Source organism: Ambystoma mexicanum, chromosome 7p, assembly GCF_040938575.1.
Source record: "Ambystoma mexicanum isolate Mex_15411 chromosome 7p, UKY_AmexF1_1, whole genome shotgun sequence".
NCBI classification, from domain to species: domain Eukaryota; kingdom Metazoa; phylum Chordata; class Amphibia; order Caudata; family Ambystomatidae; genus Ambystoma; species Ambystoma mexicanum.
This window is the reverse complement of record NC_090939.1, coordinates 696,586,000-696,613,896: the sequence shown is the minus strand read 5'-3', so window position 1 is coordinate 696,613,896 and position 27,897 is coordinate 696,586,000. Positions and strand designations below refer to the sequence as shown.

Sequence of the window (27,897 nt, the reverse complement as noted above, 5' to 3'; positions counted from 1 at the left end):
TTCTGGCTGCTCCCTCCCCAGAACTTTGTTGGTGTTTCCCTGAATCACTCGGGCATCGGCTGCGAGGGCCTTGAAGTGCTCAGTAACTCAGCCTTAGCTAACGTCTTTGGGGCAAAAGTGAACTTGATGTCCACACTCACAACATCAATGGCAAACCTACCAAGGTTCTAGGGGACTGGTTAATATTTCATGGGGGTTCTTGAGCTCTGCACACCTGCTACCTCTCTAGTTGACTAGACAGCATTGCGACACATATCCTCACTAGAGTGGGCTAAGCGACACATTTTATGATCATCCCTAGGCACAGCTTACTCAGTTCCTGCTGTACTGAACCAACATGCACCCTTAGCACAGAATTTGGCTCTGAGGGTATGGTCTCTAGCTGCAACGAAACCGTAGCTTTCAAGTTCAGACCCATTTCTCTTTCTAGGGCCCAGATTTCTCGCACCGATTCCTTGATTATAGGTGAATTGTTGGTTCTCTCTTGTAATTTCAGTTGTAACATCCTGATTTGGGTAGATTTGGCACCTACAAAAATCTGTTGCACTCCGTCGGCATGTAGATCTCTGGTCGCAACTCCCTTCTTTTGGGGTACTAGGTGTCACAATTGTTCAATTTGATTCACCAAAGTAGGCGGTTTCTCTCCTGGTTATAGACAAGTGGAAAACAACATCTCTAATAGCTCGTCTTCTGACTAAATACGGCCTAAACCCTCTTCTAAAGTGTCCATGATATCGCTAATGATGACATTGGGAGTGTGAAGTGAAGGGACTGTATCCCTTTCGGGACAGACCCCTGCAAACCTCCCACAATGCACTTATTTTTCTCATCATCCAGCGCTTTCCCTTCTTTAAGCCTTTAGGAGGCTTGGTCATCCTATACCTAGTCTCTCATTTCCCCCTTTACGAAACGGTGTCTTCTGCAGTTGGTACAGTTGTCCCTGCTAGGCCAATGATCAATTTCACTGTTTCTGGCAATTAATTTACATCTTGTAGTGGGAATGTTTTCTTTTCTGGCTGCCCCGGATCATTTCATTGGGCATCATAACTATCATTGGTCTCTTAACCTAAACCTTGCCACATACTCTTGTCTTACAAATCAGTGGATGGGGGCAGTGGAGATAAAGATCTAGAATGTCCAGCCTCTTCCTTCTGTGCAACTACATGCATTGTTCCTCCTTATCAGTGGATGGAGGCAGTGGAGATAGAGATCTAGAATGTCCAACCTCTTCCTGCTGTGCAACTACATGCATTGTTCCTCCTTATCAGTGGATGGGGGCAGTGGAGATAAAGATCTAGAATGTCCAACCTCTTCCTTCTGTGCAACTACATGCATTGTTCCTCCTTATCAGTGGATGGAGGCAGTGGAGATAGAGATCTAGAATGTCCAACCTCTTCCTGCTGTGCAACTACATGCATTGTTCCTCCTTATCAGTGGATGGGGGCAGTGGAGATAAAGATCTAGAATGTCCAACCTCTTCCTTCTGTGCAACTACATGCATTGTTCCTCCTTATCAGTGGATGGGGGCAGTGGAGATAGAGATCTAGAATGTCCAACCTCTTCCTGCTGCGCAACTACATGTATTGTGCCTCCTTGATCTTCAGTAGATAAGATATGCACACCTCCCACCTCTGTGCCTGAGATAAGCAAAGAGTGAAAGATAATATAGAAAAGAGGGGATCGAGTGAAAGAAGGAGAGGGAAGAGGGTGATGGTGCGGTGATGGCTGATATGGGAAGGAATATGGTACGAATAAGGTATCTTCAGCGGAACTAAATATTCACCCAAACGTTGCATAAATACGTAGGACTAATGGCATGATTGATGCTGAGTAAATATAGTTGCTTCCAGTTATGTATAGGAACTGTTTTTTTTTAATATATAATGAATTGGTTTATTGCATTAGCATGTCATGGTGTACATATAACATTCTATTTTGTTTTTAGTTGTTTAACTAGTCAAATTGCTTGTTTGTTCCACTGGTTAGTGGCCATTTGCAGTTCAATGTGGATAATCCACATGTTTCAGAAGAATCCAGTGTTATCCATTTAATAACTGTTGAATTCGATTTTTCGTCATGCTGCACTCCAGGACACTCACACGTCTGCAACAGAGAAACGCTTTTTAAACAATAGAATGCAAATCTAGAAGAGCGGCCGACTAACTTAAACAATTAGAAACATAGAAATATCTTCTTTTTAGGTGCATGCTATTGTTTGAGCCACTAATCGTTCGCACAAATGGAAGCGTGGGTTGGGGGAAGTATGATCTGCGCGTTTGCACAAAAAGACGGAAGGCAGCAGAGGTTGCCTAAGTCACTCAGAAAGCAACACTGGTTCACCTAAACATGATCCACTCTCGTACACCCACAGGATGCATTTCATTTTGGATCACAGAGAAGGGAATCCTGAGGGCAAGTGCCTTAAGGTTCATCCTCAGGAAATTGTGTTTTGTCCCCATTATAATGTATTTTATTTATTCTGTTTTTTCATTTATAGCAGCGCACAAAGCCCAAGAACATATAGGCACTAGGTACATTAGATGAAGTCAATCAGGTAGGTTACAGACAAGTTCAGATTACAAGTACAGCACACAGTTACAGGTCAAATCGGGTATGTTACAGATATGTTCAGGTGACATGTATAGCACAAGGCTGCAGGTCTAAACAGGTATGTTGCAGGTAAGTTCGACTGTATATACAGCACACGGCTACAGGTTAAATCGGGTATGTTACAAACAAGTTCAGATTGCATGTACTGCACATGGCTGCAGGTTAAATCTGGTATGTTACAGGTAAATTCAAATTACGAGTACAGCACACAGCAGCTGCAGGTCAAATCCAGTATGTTACAGACAAGTTCATATTGCATGTACAGCACACGGCTGCAGTTCAAATCAGGTATGTTACAAGTAAATTCAGATTACATGTTCAGACCACAGCTGGAGGTCAAGTCCGGTATGTTACAAGTAAATTCAGATTGCATGTACAGACCACGGCTGCAGGTCAAGTCCGGTATGTTATGAGTATGTTTAATTGTATATACAGCCCGAGGCTACAGGGACAAGGTAGAAGCATTATGGGGAAGCAGTAATGATGCAGTAATGCTACATATTGGGCTCCTACCGGAGATGGGAGATAGGCCTTAGTAAGTTGGTACAAGTGGCCAAGTGTGGTAGAGGTAGGTAGGGATGGATTGATTTCGCAACATGCAGGGCTAACCAGAGTGGCGGCAAGTTCAAATAAGCAAGTTACGATAGCAAAGAGGTAGTACGTCTGAGAGATGTTTCAGAGAAAGTCTAGATCACAACAGCAGCAAGTAACAAGGGGGTTGAGCGAGACAAAAAGTAAGCAAAGCAGACGAGTTGGAGGTGTTAATTTCCTTACCTTGCAATGCATTGTTGGGTGCAGCGAAGTGGCAGCAATGTTCTGGGGTATCCGGATAATGTCCTCATATGGACGGTAGTAGTGGGCAGTTGTGGGCAATAACGAGTACAGCTCTGTCGAGCCGTAGGCTCCTGGGCAGGCCAAGACAGGGGTATAATGCCTTATGAGTCAATTTTTGGAGGTGGACAAAGCTGGCTTCACATGCTAGCTCGAAGCAGTCTCAGTCAATAAGGAGGCGATAACTGCATGCATTCCTCATCTGCGTGCTGGGCTGAACAATGCACATTCAGAACCCTATGGGTGCTCTGTTCCACCACGTTCATTAGGAGCTGCTGACAGCAATAATTAAGCAATATGACCCGACTCAGGTAATGCCCCGGGGCCCATAGGTATAGGCCCCGAGTGAAGCGAGGGCCTTACCGAAGGCCCCGGGGCATTACCTGAGTCGATAATGCCCCCACCGCTTGGGTCATATTGCTATTAGTACCCCGGCCCGCATTATGTGCGTGACCGGGGCACTAAAAGCATTTTTACAAACAACCAAGAAAATGGCCGCCATGGAAAGGGAAAACGGAGTCCGTTTTCCCTTTCCATGGCGGCCATCGGGAGCGGGCGCGCGACCGCTCCCGAAAAAGGATCAAAAAGAAGGTAAGTGGAGTTGGGAGGGCGGGAGTGGGACGGCCCCGCTCCCAGTCTCCACACGGCTGGAGGCTTCCCTTGTCCCCCGCCAGGGACGCAGGAACAAGAAGGTAAGTTGGGGGGGCCAGAGTTGTTTTCGGAGGGAGGGAAGGGAATTAAAAAAATAAAAATAAAAAGACTTACGCGAGTCCCCGGCGGGGGGCGAAGGCAGCCTCTGAGCTGCGGGGAGGCTCGGAGCGGGGATGGCCCGCTTCGAGCGTCCTCATTGGCTGAGGGGCTGCCATGCCCCCTTGCTCGGGACAAAGGCCGTGGAATCCCGATGGAGGGATTCCCGGCCTGGTATTGATTTGGCGAGGGCCAATCAGAATGGCTCTTTCATTCTGATTGCGCCCTCGTGCAGTACTAATGTGCCATACAGTCAGAACCTTGAAAAGGCGCAGGGCCATCGGTGAATCAACAACTTGCCTTCTTTTAGAAATGCACGCAAATACACAACATGATCCTTTGGTTTTGCCTTTATAAATTAACTCCAATATCTGTTTTGAACTTTGTGGTAAAGTATGCTTTTTAAAAGTATGGCATGGTTTAATCAGGGGTCTGCAATCTGTGGTTCTCCAGATGCTGTGGACCATAGATGGTCCAAAACCTGAACAAGCAAAACAAAAACAATCCAGAGTAAAAAACAGAGCATGAATTGCAAGACAAATTTGTTTTCATTACATGCAATTTCAGCTGGAAAAAGGCAAGTTTTATTCAAAATGCCCACATTAAATGGTGCTATATAAAGGCAAAATCACAAGCAATAACTTTGGTTAACGTCATTAGTCCCCTAAGGAAAACCATGCATTAGTTGACTCTATTGGCCCAAATTGACCCCCTGACCAAACAAATGCAACCTCTCCATCAATGACCTAATGTCTGAGACAGCCAACATTCTCTGTCCCCATTGGTTGTATGTTTTGGGCACCATTGTTGCAGTGATACCCCTCCTCCATTCGTTGATCCACACCCGAGTATCTTATGGTGAGCTCGCTCCTTAGAATTGACCATTCAGATGGTGAGGTGTAGACAGTGTGACAACAGAAATGAATACATCGTCATGTTCTCATGCGACCAGAAAACTTGACACCCCTGATGGCTCTCACCCTTGTGGCTATACAACTGACAGCTCAAATTGCAACTCCCGTTTGGAAACATGTTGCCGTTCTAGTACTTGTCCTTCCCTATCTCCTATGAGAACGGTAGTCTTATACAAAGCAACACGGAGACACCACTCTTTGGAAATTAATTTCTCTGATTTATGGGCTTCATTACCCTGCTAACATCAGTTCCAACTGAGTGGCCATCTTTTACAGAGGGCAGTATAACCACAACCTGATCAAATCCTCCTTGCCACAGCTCAACACCACCCTGTTCGCACTTAGATATGTCCTTCGCCGCTAAGGCGCTAAGCCAATGTCTCGAACACAAAACTGTTATAATGTCCTTGTTCGAAGCCTGGGATACAGCTAGGCCCTAAAACATCAACCAATCACTGTGCTGCATTTTACACCACCACCAAAGACGTTGGCGCCGTCTGTGTACTGGCTGGGGGAGCAGGAATGAAATCTAACTCACTAACAAAACCAGAGTTAAAACTGTGGCCTAGTCATCTGGCATCTGGGGCAACCAAAAGCTGCAACTTCTAATGTGACCTTGTTGAACCTGACACAACTGTAGCTAATATAACCGAGGGTCTGCTAAGAAACCCAGCAGGCATTTTCCTTAATACTTGCCCTGATTCCTAAAAAGTTTCCTTCAGTACAAGAGAGTACCTGCCACAACTTCTCCTAATTATACCCATGCCACAATCGAATTCAGCTACTGCTCACTATCAAATGCCCACTCTACCACTTGGACATACACCCTAAAATACGTTCTTCAGTGTGTCTGGACTAAAAGCAGTCTACACATGGCAAAAATGTTGCACATATTGACAAGAAAGTGCTGGAACTAGAACACTGGTGTAACACAAAATGCGGGGGGGGGCCTTCAAGCCCTGCTGAGGGAGGCCCCCACTGCCCCCCCCCCACTGGGCATAGGCAGCATAGGGCCACCTGTACCGCGGGGGGCCCCCATTACGCCAGTGCACTAGAATGGCTATTTCTCCATGCTATAGGAGCTTTCTTCGTTTGTACTTTCTCTCGTTATTAGGGCGTTGGGCTTGCATCCCAACAACACCTCCCATGATGCTGGCTAGGGCTGAAGGCCGGCATAGCCCAAAGCATCTGGCGAGCCAAAGTGTGCCACCCACTCTCCGCCCCTTGGCTTTAACTGCTGTTTAAAATACAGTAAGATAACTGCACGCATTTATCTTACTGTTTGGTGTAGATAAATTAAAGAATAAGGATGTGATTAGACAGGTATTTATTTATTAATTTTTTGTCTCTGCATCGGCAATCTGCTCTGTAGCTTACCGAAATATCTGTGCTATTGTCTCCATTACTGATGATTTTTACTGCTGTAATATATTGGAATGCAACACGCAATCAATGAACACATGTCGTGGGATAATTCATTTTCAATACAGAGCCCCCATCCCATATTGTGACCATGACGCTGTGCTCCATTTGTAAATTATCCATGGGAGCACAAGCCTCCGGAGTGATGTATTTCACAAATGCGCAGAGTGGGAATGATTTTCAGTGATATTTTACGAGAAACGACATCGCAAATGTAACTGCCTGTTAAAATAAATTCCTATTTAATTAACTTTCCATGGATTAGTAGCATTAGCATTCAGCCTCCAGCCGGCTGCAAAACTGGGAGACTTTCTGCTTTGCTCCTGAAAAATAAGTCCTAATGAAAGCAAATTGAGCACTTTAAAAATGACCTGTAGCATAGTGCAATTTCCACCTTTTTGCGTATCGTATTTATCAAAGGCTTGCCACGGCTGCCTGTAAACCCCTGCGACTGGCACTAATGAGGCCTGAACATACAGGGTAGAAACCCAGACGCTTGTTCTTTCAGATGGAGCTGAGGGCAGAACGGAAATGCATAACGCCCTCCAGCAGCACGGCCCGCATGAACAGGTAGAAACGGCCTGCTCTTTGGGGCGCCATTCTATTTCTTTATTTTCGTTTATAATACCCCCCTGTAGACATGGGGCCGGGGGTCATTGTGGGATAAGGACCGCTTCCAACGTATGGCCCGAAACAAAGGCAAGGGTCTTACGGAATAAAGACCACAATCGAGGTCTCTGCGGCCCATTAGTACATGCTTCTACTAGCAATAGACCTTTTGGTGCTGTGCTGTTGAAATACAAACATGTTAGTTTAATAATGAGCAAACTACACAGAACGTGTTAGTAAATTAAGTGTGGTTTCATTTTGTAATATTTAAATAGCTAGATAGTTTTTCAACGTTAAGCATTTTAATTTTAAACTTGCTTGAACTAGAATCAATTTATCATGATCTGGCTTTAAGTGGAATTTTAAAGAGAAATGTTTTTCTTTTCAAAAGTGAAAGCTTTGTGCCATGATTTAGCTTTGGCTTTTTCGTGTTAAATTAGCTTGGAGTGTCTTGCTGAAAGTCATCTTGCTGGACAATTGCATTGCTGTTTCTAAGTGCAGAGAAAGGCGTTCTGTTGCTTCCCTCTCTGCTTCTGAATTCAGACTGTCTGCAATTCAGTCAATACCGGTAGTATTTATTGACTGCATTCCAAACACTGTGATTGGCTTAGAGGTGGTCAATAATGATCTCCATGTGCTAATACAATATGGAATCTTCAAATAGCTCCAATATCTCTTCAGACTTTCAGGTAATGGGTTTTAATGCATTAATGCTTGAAGTATGAATATGAAAACTGTTCGTAGTGTTCTTGTGAGTGAATGAAGTTTATTCAGAATTGTATCCATTAACATGCAATAAATGCAACAACGTTAAAACATAGCGATTACACATGAAACAAAATGAGACAACGATGGATTAAATGCATTCCGGCCCATAAATTGAACCATTATTACATGAAAACATTCGTCCTTATAGTAGATTCTCTAATAGCGTTGATTATATAATAAAAACATCACAAAGGAATTCATCCTTATTGTATTCCATAAAAAAGCTATAGCGTCTGCCTGTGCCCTAATGTTATTATCAATAAAATGCAGCCCAAGCCATTTTTCCTAAAATGTACAGAGAATGTACAGGTCATTCAAAAAAGCATCACGGCCCAAACCACACAGACATGCCCTCCCAAGACCCAGAGAAAGAAAGAAAGAAAGAAAGAAAGAAAGAAAGAAAGAAAGAAAGAAAGAAAGAAAGAAAGAAAGAAGGAAAGAAAGAAAAAAAGAAAAAAAGAAAGAAAGAAAGAAAGAAAAAAAGAAAGAAAGAAAGAAAGAAAGAAAGAAAGAAAGAAAGAAAGAAAGAAAGAAAGAAAGAAAGAAAGGTGAGATGGAGAGAAAGAGTGATGGAAACAGAGACAAAGATGCCAATATGCAACAGAGGAAGGGAAATGGGAAATGACGTCCAAGGGTGCAGTGCTAAGCTTGTGGTGCAGGCTCTCTACACACTTTAAAATAATTGCCCTGTTTTCATAATAATAAACCATTCTTAGTGGCCCATATTAACATTGCTGTCACTTTGCATGAAATAAGGGTACTTGTGCAAAGTCAGCGCAGCCTAAAATTCTTTGCAAGCAAAGATTGGGTGTGATTCGGAATGGTGCAAAACCATACTGAAAGTGTGTGCTTAACATCACTATTACCTGTCCTATAAAGGGTGTGATGGCACGGTTTTATAAGGAATAGAAGCGCATAGAATTGCGTGACGTGTATACTATTGTCTGAAATGCAGATAACGTTTGAAAGAGCACATAACCCATCATATCACACCATCATGCTTACTCTCTCCTTTACATCACCACTCAACTAGAACACAGGGATACTATGACACCATTCGGTATAACTGTTCTCATATCAACATCCGCCGCTCACTCCACATCATTCTAAGTAAACACTGCTGGTTACACACCCCCCAGCCAGGCGTTCTCCTCAGGCCTAACGCAGCCACATCCGATCTGGATAAATCCTCCCAGAACGAACACATACTCCTGACCTCTCAACCATCACACCTACCGCTAGAAAGCAGCTATTACACGGATACCGCACAAGCTGCACACATACCCGGTGCTCACACACACCTTTTGACCCTCTCTACTCCCTCTACTGATATGAACTTCGGTTCCCAAGGGCGTTCAACCTACCAGCGCCTTCAGACCATACCAATGGTATATAAGGCGCTATATGAATGCAAAATAACATAACATAACATAACAATAGAATACCATGATCTGTACGCAAACAGAATATGTATACACAGAGATCAGATCAACTACCCCTGTTCCTCAGCTATTGAAAAATATTGTTACAACCATGTCTGGCATGCCTATTTTCGTGATTTTTAGAAAATAGATGGAATACCACACTTGTTAACTCGAACCAAGCGGATGAGGAAAAACAGGTAGTTGATCTGATCTCTGTGTATACATATTATATCGTCCCTATATCAGACCAATCCCCCTGTAACAAAAAAGAGGGACACTAACCCATATAGTGCCACACAGAATATTCACTATTTCATGTAACCTCGGATTTCTGCTGTCTTAAAAAGGAACCTTAGCACCTTTCATACTTAAGCAATAAGCCCCAAGCTTGGGGGGGCATTGCCGCTTCAGGTAGTGGCCCGGAGCCCATAGTTACAGGTCCGAGTGAAGGGACGGCTTTAACACCATCCCCGGGGTATTACCTGGAGTGGTAATGCACCTCCAGTGAGGGGCTTATTGCTATTAGTTCTCCGGCACATGAGACCAGTATACTAATAACATTTTCTTTTCAGTTGCAAGACGCTCAAGTGTTTAGCAACTCACAAAAGAAAAGGAAAATGTTCACCATGGAACGGGATACAAAGTCTGTTCTCCCTTTCTATGGTGGCCATTTAAAAGAGTTAAAAAAAAGCTTAACAAAGAAGATGGCCACCATGGAAGTACAAGTAGTCCCTTCTCCCGTTCCATGACGACCATTAAAAAAAAGAAAACCTCTGATACTTGGATGAAATTATGTATCATACACAATGAAGATCATGGATGAATGCATTGTGCTCAAAGACAAGATGTAGAACTACAAATTAATGGGCACTTTGCTTGCAACTTCCATGTATTTTTCCTCTAATTAAGATGTGGCAGCAATTTCTAAAATGTAATTTAGTACCTTTGGATATACTATCAGCACTGGCCCATAGATACGCCTCTCTTCTTAAGTGAATATTGGAGTATCATTCGATGCAGAGATATGTACGAGAGTAGCTTAGCTTGCTGGCTCGTTTTTAATTATTTATTTACTTTTTCTTCTCTCCCTTGTGATTTTCACTTTGGATACCAATAACCACGAAGTCCCATTACATTGAGGAAATATTGAGTTTGACCTGATGAGGAGGTATACAATGGCAACATTCTATATGACCAGGATTGTCTAAACATTGTAGTTCATGAGAAATGTGTTGATCCTATAAAGATAGGACATCAAAATAGGAATTGTTAAGGTACTATGGGGAAGTAGCGAAAATCCTGTGAGCTGTTTGAGGGCAGGGGGGGATAACTATTAAGAAGTTTGCAGGGGGGTAGAGGAGGGTGAATGTATTGAATAAGAAGGGCAAGATAGGAAAGTGCTGATAGTGAGCGGGGAGTGAGAGAGTTGGCAATTAGGTAGATGGCGGGCGGTGATATATAATACAGCTGCACCAAGCATGCTAAGTTTCTAACTGCTAAGATGTTTGTAGGGGCAGCCGATCAATAACATAAGGAACTACCTCACCCCACATAGCAAGTATAAAGGAGGGTGGGATTGGTTAGGTTGAATATAGTTTTGCATCATGGAATACTACATTGTAGGTATTCGCATAAGTGCAAATGAACTAATGTCCCCACTAAGCTTAATTAGAACTTGTGGAAATGTTATGTCAGTATTGAGATTGACATTATGAGATGGATATGTGCGCCTCTAGTGAGATTGATAATTGGAGAAACATGTTTCAAAAAGGTTGAGAATAATATAAGATGTTTCAAACCTCTAACCATAAGGTTTTACGGCGTAGAAATGTTGAGAGTGTTAATGGAACTTGAAATTAAACAAGATAGGGAACAATTTGATTAAGATTGAGACACAAAACCTAGAATATGAAAGCAATAAGGAAAATGGTATATTTATCTGTAAATATGTAATGTGAATTAAAAGTTCGGATAAATGCGATGACAGGAATTAAGGGATGCATAGTCTATGCAAGGGGGAAAAAAAGGAAAACAATTTGTAATACCAGAGAAGGTACATTTTTCTTTTGTTTGTGAGATAAATTTGTAACGGGCACTGATCGCTGAGGTATATGGTTTGGAATATTGTATGTACTAGGAAAATTGGTACGCAGTGGAGACTTGGGGAGTTTCTCCAGGTTATTGGGTTATTGATATGTTGCTGTCTTTTGTTTTTGTTTGTTTTGTTGTTGTCTTGTCTAATTGGTGTTTGCTATGTCTGTTTTGTCTATTATTTTCAAATCAAAATGATTGTCTGCTCTCTGCTTACTTTTTGACATGGGAGAGAATTCGAGCTCCTAATTATACTGCAACGTTTACAACAGTCCATATGCTTGATTATGTGGATAATGAGTGATGGATAAGAATAAGGATAAAGGTTGTTTATACCAAGAGCTTGTTTGAAAAGAAAATTGGTTAATGAGTTGCTCAGGAGATGAGTGAGCTGACAGCAATAACGTGGAATGTGAAGGGTTTAAATGTTCCTCGAAGAGGAGAAAGGTGATGGCGTGTTTATGGAGGCCGAAAGTGGATATTGTTTGGCTACACCAGTAGCCTGATCTGCAGCATCTGCTCTCCCTTGGCACAAAACCGGTTCAGAGGCCATAGGTGCCCATATAACAACTGCAGTGACAACCAAGTTTACATTTAAGTATTACACCCCCTGCCCCAAAAATTATATAACTATGGCCCTCATTACGACCCAGGCGGCAAGTTACCGCCTGGGTCGTACCTTTACCACCATGGCGTAAACTACGTTTACGCCATGGTGGTTGGCGGACTTACCGCCCCATTCCGAGGTTGGCGGGGCGGTAAGTTCCCAATCCCCATTTACCCTTCCCCATTCCCATTTTTGCCCCATAGGGCATAATGGGAGTGGGGAAGGCGTTAATTACACCACCGTAAATTACGATCTGCTTGTGGAAAGTGAACCTGTTAGTAGATGCATGAGTCTGCCTAATCTTTGGATCTTGGTGGGAATGTTTTGAGGAAGGGCTGCAGCATTTAAACTAGTTATTAAAAAGACTGAGACTGTGGCCTTTTGTGCTTATCTGCTCCCTGATCCTCTGGGCTGACAGGTAGTGGACATATATACATCAGCCTAAAGCAGGGGTCTACAACCAGCTCTCCAGATGTTTTGAACTAAAACTCCCATGATCCCTCCATGCTAGCTATGGTTGACGGGGCTGGTGGGAGTTGTAGTCCAAAACATCTGGCCAGCCAGTGGTCCAAAAAGGTAGAGTATGAGCATTTTGGTTTAATTTACTGTGCTGGGTTAAGTAGCATGCTGTCCCTGAAACTAAACGCGGGACATGTACCCTGATATAATTTCCTTGCGGTTCACAATACCTGGTCTGGGTATACCCTGGGCATGCACCCTGATGTGCATTTTAAGTGGGTTTCCCTTAAGGTTCAAAGGTGGACCTTCATGACATATAGTACATGTGATGACAACATCTTAGCTGATTCTCACAAGATCTCTGAAGAAAATAGCAGGAGAAAGTTTTGCTCACAGTGAAAAGATCTTTTTATAAAGATCTTTTCACTAAAAGGTTGCTTTATAAATACCGCTCTGTGACTGCACAGAGCGGTCTTTATAAAGCAAGCTGTCATGCCCCTGCCGGACACAAGTGCACGCAGGGGCTGTTAGGGTCTGCAGGACCAGGAAGCGGAGAGCGAGGAGAATGGTTACGTGTGTGTGTGCACGTGTGTGTATGTGTTTTGGTTTAGGGGTGGTGACGGTAGGTCTAGGACTGCAATCCCACAGGAGAGGGTGGAGGTGGGAGAGGGGACTGGGGCTGATATCCCGCGGGAGAGGGTGGGGAAGGAAGAACAATTGGGGTTTGGGGTGAAAGCCCAGAATATTTTTTTAAAAAGGGAAAACCATATTTTAAAGGTCTGGTACGGTTTTCGATCAAAAGAAAATCGGTCAAAGTAAATCGTCCTTTTCGCTTGAGAACTTTAAAAAGGGTAATTTCACATAAAACCGAAAGTTTTCATGACGGCAATCCCACCTCAATGTCCAATATTGTTTTAAACTATCTATGGCAGCTTTGAGCAACAATTGTCGTGATTGCTTTAAATTTGTTTGGGCACATTTCTGGCATCGGAATTTTGGATTCTATCAATAGCCATATTTTCCAAAGTGTTATTATTCAATTCCCAGGGAACCTGGATATGGGAAAATCCATGCGTGTACAATATAATATAAGTAGTGACTGCGCGGGAAAGTACAGTAAGTGGTGACATGTTCAACCAACACAATAGCAGAGTAGTGGTGCTGGTCAATGATACATGTTTTTTTTTTTATTTTTAAATCGTTGCTGTCTAGGGAGCAACACGTTCCTTCATGTTCTTTAACACATTAGAAGCAGGCGTGGCTCGTAAACTGAATGTTTTCGTAGCTCTCCCCGAAGCGAGGCTCAGCCATCTGTACTCCCATCAAATAATGTAGCCATCTTTTTATAATTCGGAAATCTGTCAGTGTCAGAAGTCCTGAAGGTACGCAAATGATGTTGCTGTTGTTGTGTGGCTTGAAGCGGGACTCTTTTTTGATTCGAGTGTGAACGGCCAAACTGAGAGACATAGGATGGCCTGCGTGCTTGATGGAATCTGCAATGGCGTGGCTGTTGATGTGTCCTCTGGCGGAGAAGGCCCTGCTGTCAAGAATAGACATTGTACAACATTCCAGGCCAAAGCACTGGCAGAGGAGAAGCACACGGAACCCCCTAAGATCGTGTGTTTCTTTAACTTAGGCGTTTGCAGGTTTTATGGAAGAAACAGAGTTTTAAGGGCGCTGTATTGCCAGATGATAGAGCTGACAAGTGTTCCACTTGTGTTTCTGCTCAATTTCCATATCCGCCGTGTCTTTGTGTGACGCTTTCTATGAGCTATTGTGTCCGTGTGATATTATTTAAAATGCTGCATCCTTTTAAACAATTAAGGTGCCTAGAAGTAGTCTTCAAACTGCCCTACCACTACTTATAGAAAGGGATCAAGTCCTAAAAAATAGCGAGGCGCTCGGACGTGCGAAATATGAACATTTCATAAAAGATATCTTTCTAAACTGAAGAAAGTGTAGAGGACAAATAAGCATTTATCAACACAACAGCTTTTCTAATACTATAACTGTCTAAGTAAAAGGCGCACCCCTTTAATAACTAAGAATCGGTAACAAAACATGTTTTGTGTAGCAGAATGTCAATAAGAGACATTTCATACGTTCTTGATATAAGGTTCCTGTAGTCTTATGGCTGTCTCGGCTTTCACGCCGCGCGACCAAGGTTCGAATCCCCAGCCACAGCACTGTTTACTTCACGTGAGAGCAGCACATTTTTTTTAATCCTTTAAAATACACAGGGGGTGGCGTCCGTCCCCCTAAAAAAAGTGGGTGAATGACATCCACCTGCTGGTACCCTAGACTTGTGCCCTGCTTATAGTACAAGTGCAATGTCTTGATACAACTATCTTTAGAAGAGCAATTCGAGCTCCTTTTCAGTTTTGTCATTTATATCACGGAACAGTCTCCCTGTTCACCTCGCACTTAAAGTCGTTTTTCGAAGCATTGAGGACGCCGTTAAAGGGCTGCTTCCCATTGTCTAGGCTTTACATTTCCCTGAAAGTGGAGTTCAAGTGTGGTAAAGCTCAAAGGCACCATCTGTGTCAACATTGTGCTATACAAATGTTACACAAAACAACACGTAAAAAACAATATAGTGGCAGGAAATAGTGTACAAGCAGTGTGAAATGTGTAGTTAAGTTTCCATGCATAATTTGGATGAATGAAGTTACATAAAAATTGATATACAGCAAAGAATTTATGAATAAGTGAAGTGATTCTCACTTCATCTGTTAAAAACAGTCCCAGCACAGTTATACGGCTGTGTGGCAGCCAAGGAAAAATTCAGATCACCCATCCGTGATGTGTGCGGAGAGACCCGGCACCAAGTGGCATGGCCTCACCCCATGTCTGCCTGTCCAGGGCCAGACGGGATGGGTCATAAAGAATGATGTTCCTGGGCTGTGGGTGCCAGGCACAGCCTAGGAGCTGCCAGGAGAGCCACGGAAAGTCCGGCCTGCTCATTGTCCAGAGGACGGGCTGTGAAGTTCCAGGCTGTCAAGGATGTGGCAGCCTGGGTGAAGAGCTCTAGTGCTGGTGACATGTGCGCACGGGTGCGTGGAGAAGGACGTTAGGGCTCAACTCCCTGTGAGGCACATGAACGTTGAATGGAGGTGATGGAACCCACCTCTAAACGCTCAGAAGGGAGCTTTTCAGAGCATCAGGATGCACAATGGTGAATGCAGCATCCCACAAAGGCAAAGGGCACCACAGGAAGATAAAATTAGCAGGTACACAGCAGGGAGTGCAGCACTTCACAAGGGCATGGGAAACTGCCAGACATGTTATTGTACGCCAGAGTGGTGGCAGTGACTGCAGTGTTCCATATGGTACACAGGGCACGACTATTGGGATAATAGTGCCTGGGGAATGCACTAGCCAGTGCAAAAAAGCAGGGTGGGGCTGGCCTCTCCCCTGTTCCACCACAAACCACAGCCATGAGAGAGGTACTGTGAAGGGTGTGACTGACTGCAGCAGTCCCACCCATGTAAATATTGTATACAGTTATGAATTGTACGAATGTATATAATCAGTTAAGTATTTCTGTATTAATATGTATATATATTAAACAGCCTGCGGTAGCAGCCGTGTAGTTATGGTCAAGTTGCTCAACCCATAGTAAGAGCACATTTTGGGCAGCTTATAACTTTGCCACCGTTGGATGAATCTTCAGGAAACGTTGCAAAAAAAGGTTTCATGCAGGGGGGAGGGGGCAAATTTCTAGGGCGACATCCCGAATGTAGGTAAAAATAAATTAGTGATATCTGGGTTCGGTCCCCAGACTCACTTCCCTGTTCGGTCAGCGGGCGGGCCTCCGATTGGCACAGAGGATGGCGTGGTGTCTGCAGACATTGAGCACGCCGCTGGTCGGTCAATAAAAAATGTGCGGTGCGTCATATTTTCTGAAACGCCCACCATATTCTATCCGCGATTGGGACAAAGTCTGAAAACACATTTTGGGTTATTTGGTGGTGGAAAGAGGGGCTGGGAAGGGTGGGGGAGTGTAAAAAAGGTCTTATGGGGCTATTTGTGTAGGTGGAAAAAGGTTGGGAAGGTGTTGTAGCAGTCCACGAATACCGTGGTAGTTCCCGGACAGCGCTGTAAACGGACGGCTTGGGAAAAACATTTAGAGTTATTTGGTGGGTGAAAAGAGGGTTTGGAAAGGTTAGGGGAGTGGAATAAAGATGATGTGGAGGTCTTTCTATAGGTGGAAAAAATGGTCTGCAGATGTCACTGAGTCCGCAGCCAATTTCCATGTCCGCGGACATCATTTCAACGGCAGGGGGGTCAGGGTCGGGGGCATGTCCACAGGCCATGCCCCCCAGAATCTGGCCACTGGCTACGGCCATTGCAGTAGTAATATGTGCCTAGTAATTATAGGTAATGTAGTAGGAGTATGACCATAATCACTACAGTAGTAATATGTGTATAGTAATTATAGGCAATGTAGTGGGATATAAAGTGTTTATAATATGGTGGAATGATATAATTGAACTGTATATGGTACTTATGATTGTAGTACAATTGAGGATAGTGCTTATATAATATGCATTGTTTATACTTGGTATGGATACTTAGTTCCATAGCGTTATGAAGCTGTAAATTCTGGTTGATTTTCTGTGGAAAAAACAGTATAATTTATTAAGCAGGATAGTTTAAAAGCTTTAATTGTATACAATTTTACATATACATTTACTTTTTTAAACACTCATAAACAGTACATTCTAAGTACTATGTTTGGAACAACATCAGTGCATGACACACTGCTGTTGTATTGACATTAAATAATCATCGGGTCATTGGGAAATAAAATCCATACTAGATTAAAAAAAGAAAAATGACAATTATGTGAGTGTAAGTGTCATAGTATGTTTGAAGAATATTGTGATTAAAGGAATGCTTTAAATAGTTAGATACCTGTTGGTGTAATCTAACTACATTAGAGTTTAGAAGATGTTTTGTCGTATAAGAATTGCGATGGCGTATTTAAAGTGTTTTGCAATCAAGGGTATTTTTTAAGTAGTTAGATACCGGTTGGCATATTCTAACTATATTGACTTTGAAAAGTACTATCGTAGTATTAGTATCTGTTGGCGTATTCTAACTGTTAATTGTGCTACAGTTTAGTGACTAAATTTGGGTTGAAGGAATAGTAAGTAGTTATTTGTTAAATGTGCTGGTAACATATGTTTTGGAGTAAAAAGGGTATTGTTACATTCAAACCAACCACTTCATTTTTTGACATATGAAGTGTAGTGCCCTCAGGTGGTTGTGACACTAGTTTGGTATATTATACCTACCGTTGTGAAGGTTTTCTTTCCAAGAGATACTTGTTCGTGTGTGAAGCCTGTAAGCTTGCAGTTATGTTTGGTACCATCTGAATTGTACCTTAGAAGCATTAGTTCGACCCATTGGCTATGTGAGTACATTTATATGGTGGAACGATTGTCTGAATTGCAAAAAGGGCATTGAATTTGGTATGGATACATATACAAATAGTTCATTAAGGATGTGAAACATGGTTGCAGAGAGTGCATGTATGTTTCCAAGTGTATGAAATTTGGAAGATTTCATACATAGGGGTATTTTTGGTTTCCAGTACTTGTAGTAAGTACATTAGGAATTCTTGTAGATCTTGCTGTGTCTTTATGGTTCATTTTACGATTGCTGCACAGTAGTCCAATTCTTGCCTTTTACCTGAGAGTCTGCAAATGTTGTTAGGATTATTTGTGGCATTTCTAGGAAGGACACGCATTTGCAAACACAACTGGTCCGAGCCATTTAAGTAAATGTTGTGAACAATTAGTGGCAATTGAAAGAGAAGATTCATTGTTACATTAGCATAACAATTTACTCCAGTTGTGTTGCTGAATTTAAATTGTCCTGAGAGTTCTGTTTGTGGATTGTTTGATGGGCCTGCAGATGTTTCTGGAGAAGAGGCATTTGTGTCTTTGTTTTCTGATGGACGTGCAGATGACTTTGTACTAGACAATTTTGTGGTTGTATTTTCTAATGCAGGAGATGGTTATTGTTTCTTTAGCAGTATTGTTGGAAGATCTGTTATAGATTCTGTTTGTATTGTCTTTTTAAATGTTTCTTTTTTTGATGTGCAGGGTGCATATCTATATTGGGGTGTATAGTGCCTGTATCCTGTTGTATTCCAGTATGCAAGGAATGTCAGCGTTGACTTTGTTTGCATCAAAGTAAACTGGGAATAGACCAGTGAGTGTACGTACATGTGAACATGTTAAGTAACTCATACCTTCTTTAAAGACTTTGCTGCCAATGTCAATCAATGTCTGATCTAGGGTCAGGCCTTGTGATTTTTGAATAGTGACAGCATATGCAAGAGATAGAGAACATTGCTCTCTGCATACGTACATGTCTTTGAAAAGAATGAAATGTGCTGTCCTGCCAATTCTTTTAAATTCTGCAAGTTTTTCAAAGTGGATGTTGACAAACTAATTGTTGTTGTCATGTGGATAAGTTTGCCAGCCACCAACTGTATACATTGCTCCACTGACTAAACCTTTTTCTACATCAAGGTTACTCTTTAGAATTACTCTGCAGTTTAGACACAAAGTCAATATTATCTCCAATCCAGCTGTGTTGGAGATACATTTTTCTAAGCTATTTAGTTGTGCTGATGCTTGTGACGCATTGGGAAGTGTCATGCCGTGCACTTCTAGTTTGTCTGTGGAGGTGATATGCGGTATGGGTTGCATTTCTTTTTTCAACATTGTCTCATTGAATTGACTACAGCTTTCAAGGGTTGGCATTAAGGACATGCATTTTAGATTTTGTTGAGTTAATTGTTCCATGACAGCAGGAGCAGATGTGTTTCATCCATATAGCTCATCGATTAGTCTACTATTTAAGATGGATTTTGCACCTTTAGTAAGCAGACCAGTTCAAAAGCATTTTAAAATCTTAGCAAAGGTGAGGTCTTGCAGACTGATGCATGGTTTTGAGGTAGGTCTCTGTAGTGAAAATGTTGCCAGAGATTTACTTTTTCAATGCTGCAGAGTGTATTTCAATTGCAGCATTGTTTGTTTCCTAATGTTTTGAAAATAGGTTGACTGTTTACTGGTGTTAACTGTAGGAGGTCTCCGAAAACAATAGCATGTTTTCCTCCAAACAGTTCTTCGTGGTTGGTTTTTAGGACTTCTTGCATTCTGAGATGAATTAAAGCCAACATGAGGTTGGAAACCATACTTACATCATCTATCAGGAGCATTTTCATTTGTTTCAGAATTCTGCGTACTTCAGTAGCACGTTCTGCTGATAATTTATGTTGGTGTTCTACAGGGAGGGGCAGTAGTCGGTGTAAAGTTACACCTCCTATGTTGTAGGCGTCTAAATCTGTGGGGGCTGTTACTATAGCTGAAAGGTTGTTGTTTGTTAAGTTTTGAAGAAATTTGCAGATTATTGTCATTAAGAATATTTTACCAGAGCCAGCTTCACCACCTGCATACAGGAGCAGAGGTTTATAATTTTTACAGCTACAGGTTTTAGTTTCATGTTTAAAACCATGTTCAATTTCCTGAGTGGCTTCTAGATAAATGGTAAATTGTTCATCATTTAGCTGTGATTCGTGCACTGACAAGTCTTCCTCAGATTGTTTATATTGATACATAGTATTTTGTACCTCAGTCATGGCTATTTCTACTTCATTTTGAATGAGTGGTTGTCCAAGTGTTTCTTGGATTCCTGTAAGGGAAGGTTGACTGCCCTCAGGAGTGCCTTTGTCTAGTTGAGCTTCAATTTCTTCCTCTTGTTGGCGTTCATTGTCCAATATTTGTTTGTATTGTTTGAAATTGTCATTTGTTATACTGCTTTCATTTAATTTGAATGCAGCTTGAAATGACTCATAGTTACCTAAAAATTCTTCTTCTTTTCTGCAAGGTTTATTAGTATGAGTAGGGCCATGTAATAAAGTTCTCTATGTTTTGGAGACTTAAATGATAACTTTATATGATTAATTAGACTGGGTTTCGTGAGTTTCACTAGGCTTCCTTCACAAGTTCAGACTGAATACCAGTTTTCTCATTTAGTGTTACATTGTTTTTGTAGGTGTAATTTTGGGCAATGTCGTACAGACACATGTTTTCCAAAGCAGTACTTCTGCTTCAGTAGTATATGTCCATTAAATTGTTTTTAAAAATGTCCTGGCTGTTGGGATCATTTGTGGCTATGTTTTTTTAATCTCTTGGTAGATTTTAGTACTCTTTTTCAGGATGAAACTCGTCCAAGATTCAGCCAATGTGTTCCAATTAGCCAACTAAGGCTGTAACTGTTAAACGGTCTGCAACTTCGTAGCACCCGCATTCTGTATGGGAAAGCATTTTTATACCGAAGCTGTACAGGAGCCCCCACCGCTACTCCACCGGAGCGGGCAGGAGCCCCCACTGCTACTCCACCGGAGCGGGCAGGAGCCCCCACCGCTACTCCACCGGAGCGGGCAGGAGCCCCCACCGCTACTCCACCGGAGCGGGCAGGAGCCCCCACCGCTACTCCACCGGAGCGGGTAGGAGCCCATACCCCTCCTGGGTCCCTTCTGCCACCATTACAGGGCCCCACTTGCAGGCCCACCACCTTCTTTGCCCTACTAAACCGCTCGCGCCGACATGATAAAAAACAAAATGTCGGGCGCGATGCGGGTTGAAAGCGAGGCTTGGCCTCGTTTTAGTTGCTAAGCAACGCGCACATACATTCAGGAACTTCCGCCGGCAGGCGGAACAGCCGGCGGCCACCTTTAAGGCCAAGCTACCCTGTTAGCCCCTGTTCGCCGCTGGCAGGCGCAAGGCGCTCGCCCCCTTCGAACCCTGCCACAGAACCTGCCTCCCCCCAACAGTACCTTTGATCCAGGTCTCATAAAGCGCCGAATACCAGCTCTCATGCTCCCTCTGAAACTCACTTACAACCTCCTGATTATGCCGGCACCTATTTAGGGTAAGAAACTCAATACCAGTATACATCCCCAACCATTTTTGCAGTCGTATCGCACTGTCAATGTATGGCTGTGTGACCTGAGCATACTCACCATTTCCAAACTGTATTGTGCCTTATGGTCGCTTTCAGACCACTTCTAAATTGTGTTGTGCCTTATGGTCGCTTTCAGACCACTTCTAAATTGTGTTGTGCCTTATGGTCGCTTTCAGACCACTTCTAAATTGTGTTGTGCCTTATGGTCGCTTTCAGACCACTTTTAAATTGTGTTGTGCCTTATGGTCGCTTTCAGACTACTCTAAACTATGTGTGCCCCATGCCTTTGTCAATTTCCATGTGCCATGCCCCACTATATTGGCTTTTTTAGCCACGTTTAGGACTTCCCAAGCCTGAACCCTTGCTGTAGCATATCCGCCTTACAGATACTAACAGGATCTACCAACCTAGACTGATAGTACACTCGCACCCATCCCTTCCAATCTCACCAAATACAAGCATTACCTCCATCGCTCCCACATTATGCACACCACTACCGGCGTCTCACTCCCACGTGGGACCATAGCCTGGACTCTCCTAACCATCACCATCATAATGGCCCTCACCAACTCTACACCTTGCAACTTGCATGAGAGAAACCTGCGACTTAGAGCTAGGCTCTCACGACTTTATGACATCAAAAATAAGAGAACCAACACACCAGTATCCACACGCACCCCCACTACCATCAATCCTAACCTCCCAGGTCCTGTGACGATAAATCGTCCTCAACCACTTGACTACCCATACTACAAACAGAGGAGACACAACCACCCCAATCCCAGAACTGCCAAAGATAACAAGATAAATCCAACACTATCAGGAGCCCTCATTAATGCTAGGTCCATTATAGCACACAACACCGAAATAGCAGATATACTGTCTTCGGACAATGTAGATATCCTTGCCGTCACTGAAACCTGGCTTCATGAGGCAGCTGGCCTTGCCCTCTCGACTGCCATACCAGATAACTTCAATATCCTTAGAGTCGACCGTCCCAACACTAGAGGAGGTGGCCTAGCCATCATAACCAAAACACATCTAGCTGCCAGACTCACCCCACACCCAGCTCTCACATCATGCGAACTTCTTTCAGCTAAAATACCTATCTCAAATAACAGCACACTAACTATACTTCTTGTGTACAGACCACCAGGCCCACTAGGCAATTTTGAGGAAGACTTATCTAGCCTCCTCACCGACAGCATCAAAGACTCCACTCAGCTCCTACTACTAGGCGACTTTAACTTAGGCTTTAATGACGCTGAGGACAAACAAGCACAAGCAATCCAATCTACTCTAGCCAATCACGACATTACCCAAAATGTCCTAGCTCCTACACATATAAAAGGCCGCACGCTAGACTGGATAGCCAACCACAACTGCAACATCACCATCTCCAGTATCCTACCTCAAATATGGACTGACCATCATCTTATTTGCTTCACAGCCAACATTGAACCTCCCAAACCCAATAAGAATACAATAGCACCCCCCATGCCAACAAGAAGTAAAAAAGAAATCACAGCCGAAAAACTACTCCCACTCCTCCTACCAACTCTCATAGCTAGCCCTAATGATTCCAACCCCAGTGAATTAGTCGAATCATTTAACAACGCCATGACCAAAGCGCTAGACTTGATTGCCCCACCAAACTCCACAAAAGTAAACGGGAATCTCACCTCAACTCTTGGTTTACCCCCCATCTCAAAGAAATGCGTATCCAAAAACGCAAACTCCAAGCTATCTGGAGGCATACCCCCTCTGCCGACAATAGAACCACACTTGCTAACTTTGCCAAAAAATACAAAAAGGAAATCATTCAAACGAAAAAAGACTCATTCAATCATAGAATCAGTAAAGCCAACTCTAACTCCAAAGAACTCTTCACTATTCTTCGTGAATTAGAAAACCCTATTGCCCCCATAGACAATATCCCCAAGGACAAATCCTGGTGCACCAGCATCCAAAATGCCCTTGCAAATAAAATCATAACCCTTCAATCTAAAATTGCTGAGAAAAAAGCCTCCTTGCACCCGCACGGTACCCACACTACCCCATTGAAGGAGTTACCTAGCACACCCCCCCAAAACAATGTTAAACCCTTCAGGTTCACCAACATCTCTATACTGGAAACGGAAAAGGTCATTCTGTCCCTTAAACCATCAAATTGCCAAGGCGACAATTGCCCTGCGCAAATCATTAAGGATGCAGCCAGAGATCTAGCACCCTTCATCTCGAAACTTATCAATGCCTCCTTTAACACGAGCACTGTACCTACCAACCTTAAAGGATCCTGGGTTCTCCCCCTCCTCAAAAAACAGACACTTGACCCAGCTATCCCCACTAACTATAGGCCTATTACTACGGTCCCATTCCTCCTTAAAATTATTGATAGAGTAGCCTACCTCCAAATCCAAAACCACTTGGAGACGCACCAACTGTTAGGTACACGGCAATCCGGCTTCAGACCACTGCACGGTACTGAAACAGCCCTCATTGACCTTAAGACACAAATTGACGAGTTGAAGGACAAAGGTAACATAGCTATGCTCCTCCTCCTTGACCTGTCAGCGGCCTTCGACCTGGTGGATCACGCAGTATTATGCAACCATCTAGCGTCTGCCGCTCACTTCTCAAGTGAAGCTATAGCATGGGTACAATCCTTCCTAGCTAACCGTTCAATGAGAGTGTTCTCCCCTGTAGCAGCAGCGGACCCAATCCAGATCACTTGTGGTGTCCCACAAGGCTCCTGTGTCTCCCCGACTATGTACAATATCTTTACTAAGCCTCTCTTCGACAAACTTGACAAACTAGGGGTAACCTACACGAATTATGCAGACGATACGCAGATTCTCATACCTCTATCAGGCAACTTTGTCGAAGATACAGCTCTAGTAAACAAAATCTACCTCCTCATTCAGGCATGGATGGCCTCCCACAGCCTCTGCCTAAATGACGACAAAACTGAGATACTAATACTGGGTTCCGACTCCAACCTAAAAAAACTGAGCCCCAACTATCGTAACTTTAACATAGATGGCAATACAATTAAGGTGGCTACCGAGGTAAAAACCTTGGGCTTCTACCTCGACTCCACTCTATCCCTCAAAAAACAAGTCAACTCCCTGGCATCCTCTACAGCGTACACCTGCAAACTAATCAGGACCTGCAGACCTTACCTCTCTAAAACTAACTGCATCATGCTTGCCAATGCGTTAGTCATGTCCAAACTAGACTACTGCAATGCCCTCTATGCAGGGGCCAACAAGTCCATCATAAATAAAATGCAAATCCTTCAAAACAACGCTCTTAGAGCTGCCCTTGACATACCCCGCAAAGCACATATCTCAAACGTTAGGAAAGACCACTACTGGCTCAAAATCAGCGACAGAGTCCTGCTCAAGACACTATCACTTACCCATAAAGGGCTCAACAACACTGCTCCCCCCTACATCTCAGCCAGACTAACGAGAAAATCATCTAGGCACCATACCAGGGCTACTAACCACTACCTACTCGAAACCCCTAGATTCAGACGCTCCAAAGCAGGCGGAGTAAGCTTCCCTGTCAAAGCTGCCCAGGCCTGGAACGCATTACCCACTGCACTAAGAGCCAACTTACCCTACTCCAATTTTAGACGCAAGGTAAAAAATTGGCTCTGGACAAACGACAACTAACTCCTGAGACACCCAATGTCCATAACACTGTTGTCCAAAATGACGTCTGTTCTCAGACCTGCACACTCTTTCAAAACTACAATATGCTAATTTTTCTTTTTCTTCTGCCACACGGCAAGTATTGATATGTCTTACTGTACTGTTATGTTGTTTCTCGCCTATACTCTGTATGTAACCCAAGCTTAAGTAACCTTGTACCTGCTGCGCCCGGCTACCCCTGGGTTTTGTGCGCATTATCAAATAAACAATACAATACAATACAATACAGTACAATTTGTGTGATAGTTTTCTGTCAGATGATATGTCATACCAGAGGTCTTTTAGCTCTGTTTTCTCAGCTTTGGTGAGAAAGGCTGTGACATATCTTCCAACTGCAGTGGAATTGTCTGCAATGTATTGAATGTCTATGTTTGCATTCCACAAGAGGGCAATGATTGCATTGTAATCATTGATGTACTTGAATGCTTCATCCTTTTTAATGTTGTATGTATTTTTAGGGGATTCGCCTCTTATGCTGCGTCTAGCAGAAGACACCAAGCTATTTACTTGTTCAAACTGGTCTAGGGAATCAAAAGTGACATTTGGTATAGTATTTGCCTTTGTTTTTATAAATAAGTCAGCAGTATTTGCCACACTTATGTTTTTGGAAGCATACGTTTTATGCATGTAGCTCACTATCCATGTTTTCTGAAGGGGTGTCACAGGTAATGTATTTTTCAATAAACTGTCAAACAGTGACGTCACTACCATAGGCAAATTTAGGAGCATCTTTTATCCACAAAGCATGTGGATGTGTGGTGCACCTCTGGATCGATACTCTTTTCTCCAAACTCTGAGTGGAGGGGTAGATTTATTGCTGACAAAAGTGCAGCATGGCAATGAAGTGATGGTGAAAGTACTTTGATACATTGACAGGGTCAAGAGAACAGAGTTCTCCTGGTGTTTTTATATCTATTATGTCTTTTATTTTGGTTTGCAGTGCGTAAGAAGTCGTGCAAGTCATCCCATGTGTACTCTGCACAACTTAAAGTAACAAACCATGTGGTTGCGCCTAGGTTCCTTAGCATACAACGTAAATCACTGTGACCTTGGAACCAGTATTCTTATGTAACATGCATGTTTGCCAAGAGATTTGTGATACTTGATTGTAAAGCTTCATATTTGTCCTTTCTTTTTTGAAGTATTTGGGTAGCAGATATGTTTAACAATTTAGAACCTGTTTTTAATGTGTGTGCAACTCCATAACATAAAGTTGCTAGTACACTTTCGAAGAGGAGGTGGAAAATGTATTCGACATTTTCTACCTCATCAAGAGTTTGCCGGTAACCCTTAAATGCAGCAGTAACGCTATTACCGCAGCATTTAAGGGTCTGCGAAATCATGGGCTGGGGGTAAATCCCCCGCGATTTTGCAGATTTTCGTGCGCTATTACCGCTGAAGGTATTAATAGCGACGAACATTCCCCATTCGGCCCAATGAGGAATGGGAAATTCCTGAATGGGCCCAATGGGGAATGGGGAGTTACCGTTCTGCCAAACTCGTGACCCGGCACTAATAGCACCGGGGGGTTTGGCGGTAGGGCAAATAGCCCCGGTGCCAATACCCCCAGGGTTAGCACTCAACTCGTGAGGAGGCCCTTTGTCTGAATCTTTGTGGGTCTTCAGAATAAATTCTTAAAGAGCGATATTCTGATGCACTAATTGGCGTGGACCTTTCATCATGTCTTCCTCCTTTACCTGTAGCAAATAGTAGAGGAAAAGAGCGTGAGTCTACACCTTTTTCCCATATGCCAATTGGGGATCCTTTGGCTTGATGCATTTCATATGTTTCTAATGAGTCGTCAATGGTGTCTTCGGAGTGTAGTGGGTGAATTGTATACTGGTCTAACATGTTGGCTGCAGTAACAGGATCTACATGCACGAATTGGCCAGTTGCTGGTGAGTCTTGTATTATTTGGGTAGCTTCTCTTAAGTTTTCCTATATGTTTATATCTTTGTAATAGACCCAATGATTCCCTATCTTTAAAAATCCCTTCAAAAATGGAAGGGACATATTGACTGAACCCCTAAGGAAATATAAGTTATGAAAAATTACCTCCTACCTACTGCAATGGCCTCTTTCTTAATCTGCCTGCTTCTACTCTCCGCCCTCTGCAACTCATCCAGAACAGGACTGTGAGACTTGCCTTTGGCCTCAAGCCCAGGGACCGTATCTCTCCAGGGCTGAAATCTCTGCACTCGCTCCCAGTGGCTGCGAGGATCAAGTTCAAAACCCTCTGCATTGTCCACAAGGCCTTCTGGGGTCTGGGGCCTCATTACCTTCAATTCTCTCTTCCTAAATATCTTGCTTCTCGAGCTCTTCTCTCATCTGCCTCCTACTCCCTCAGGGTCAGTCGCTTCTCCAAGCAATGAGTTGGTGGTAGATCTCTTTCTTTGGTTGGGACCTCCCTCTGGAACAGCCTCTCCCTGCCTCCCTGAAACTTGAGTAGAACCATTTCTGGTTCTGGAAGCACCTCCAGACCTTCCTCTTTGCTCTGCTTTCTCCTCTCCTCTCCCCTGCTGAACTCCTGACTGAATCTGCAGTAGTCACCTGGCTACCCTCCGATCTCGGGCCCAGGTTTCCCACCCACCAGCTTTACTCCTGCACTGCCTCCCAGGCAACCCCTGCACTTGGGGGCTGTTTCTGTATCCCAACAGTCCCCACCAGCTCTTGACACTTGATGTCTGCACTTATCCCTGCACTTGCCACTA

The 27,897-nt window shown here is 43.3% G+C and overlaps 1 protein-coding gene across 4 annotated transcripts in view; it reads left to right on the top strand.

The window, feature by feature from the left end:
- The window catches only part of HTR1F (5-hydroxytryptamine receptor 1F), a 3,723,175-nt gene that overhangs the window by 3,628,590 nt on the left and 66,688 nt on the right, over nucleotides 1–27,897 (top strand). The window contains exon 1 of one of the 4 annotated variants that reach the window (XM_069636782.1): nucleotides 7,004–7,094. The exons of the other annotated variants lie outside the window; for them this stretch is intronic. The gene's annotated coding sequence lies outside the window, so the exon portion shown is untranslated. Of the gene's footprint in view, nucleotides 1–7,003; nucleotides 7,095–27,897 lie in introns of those variants that run through there. 4 annotated transcript variants of the gene reach the window in all.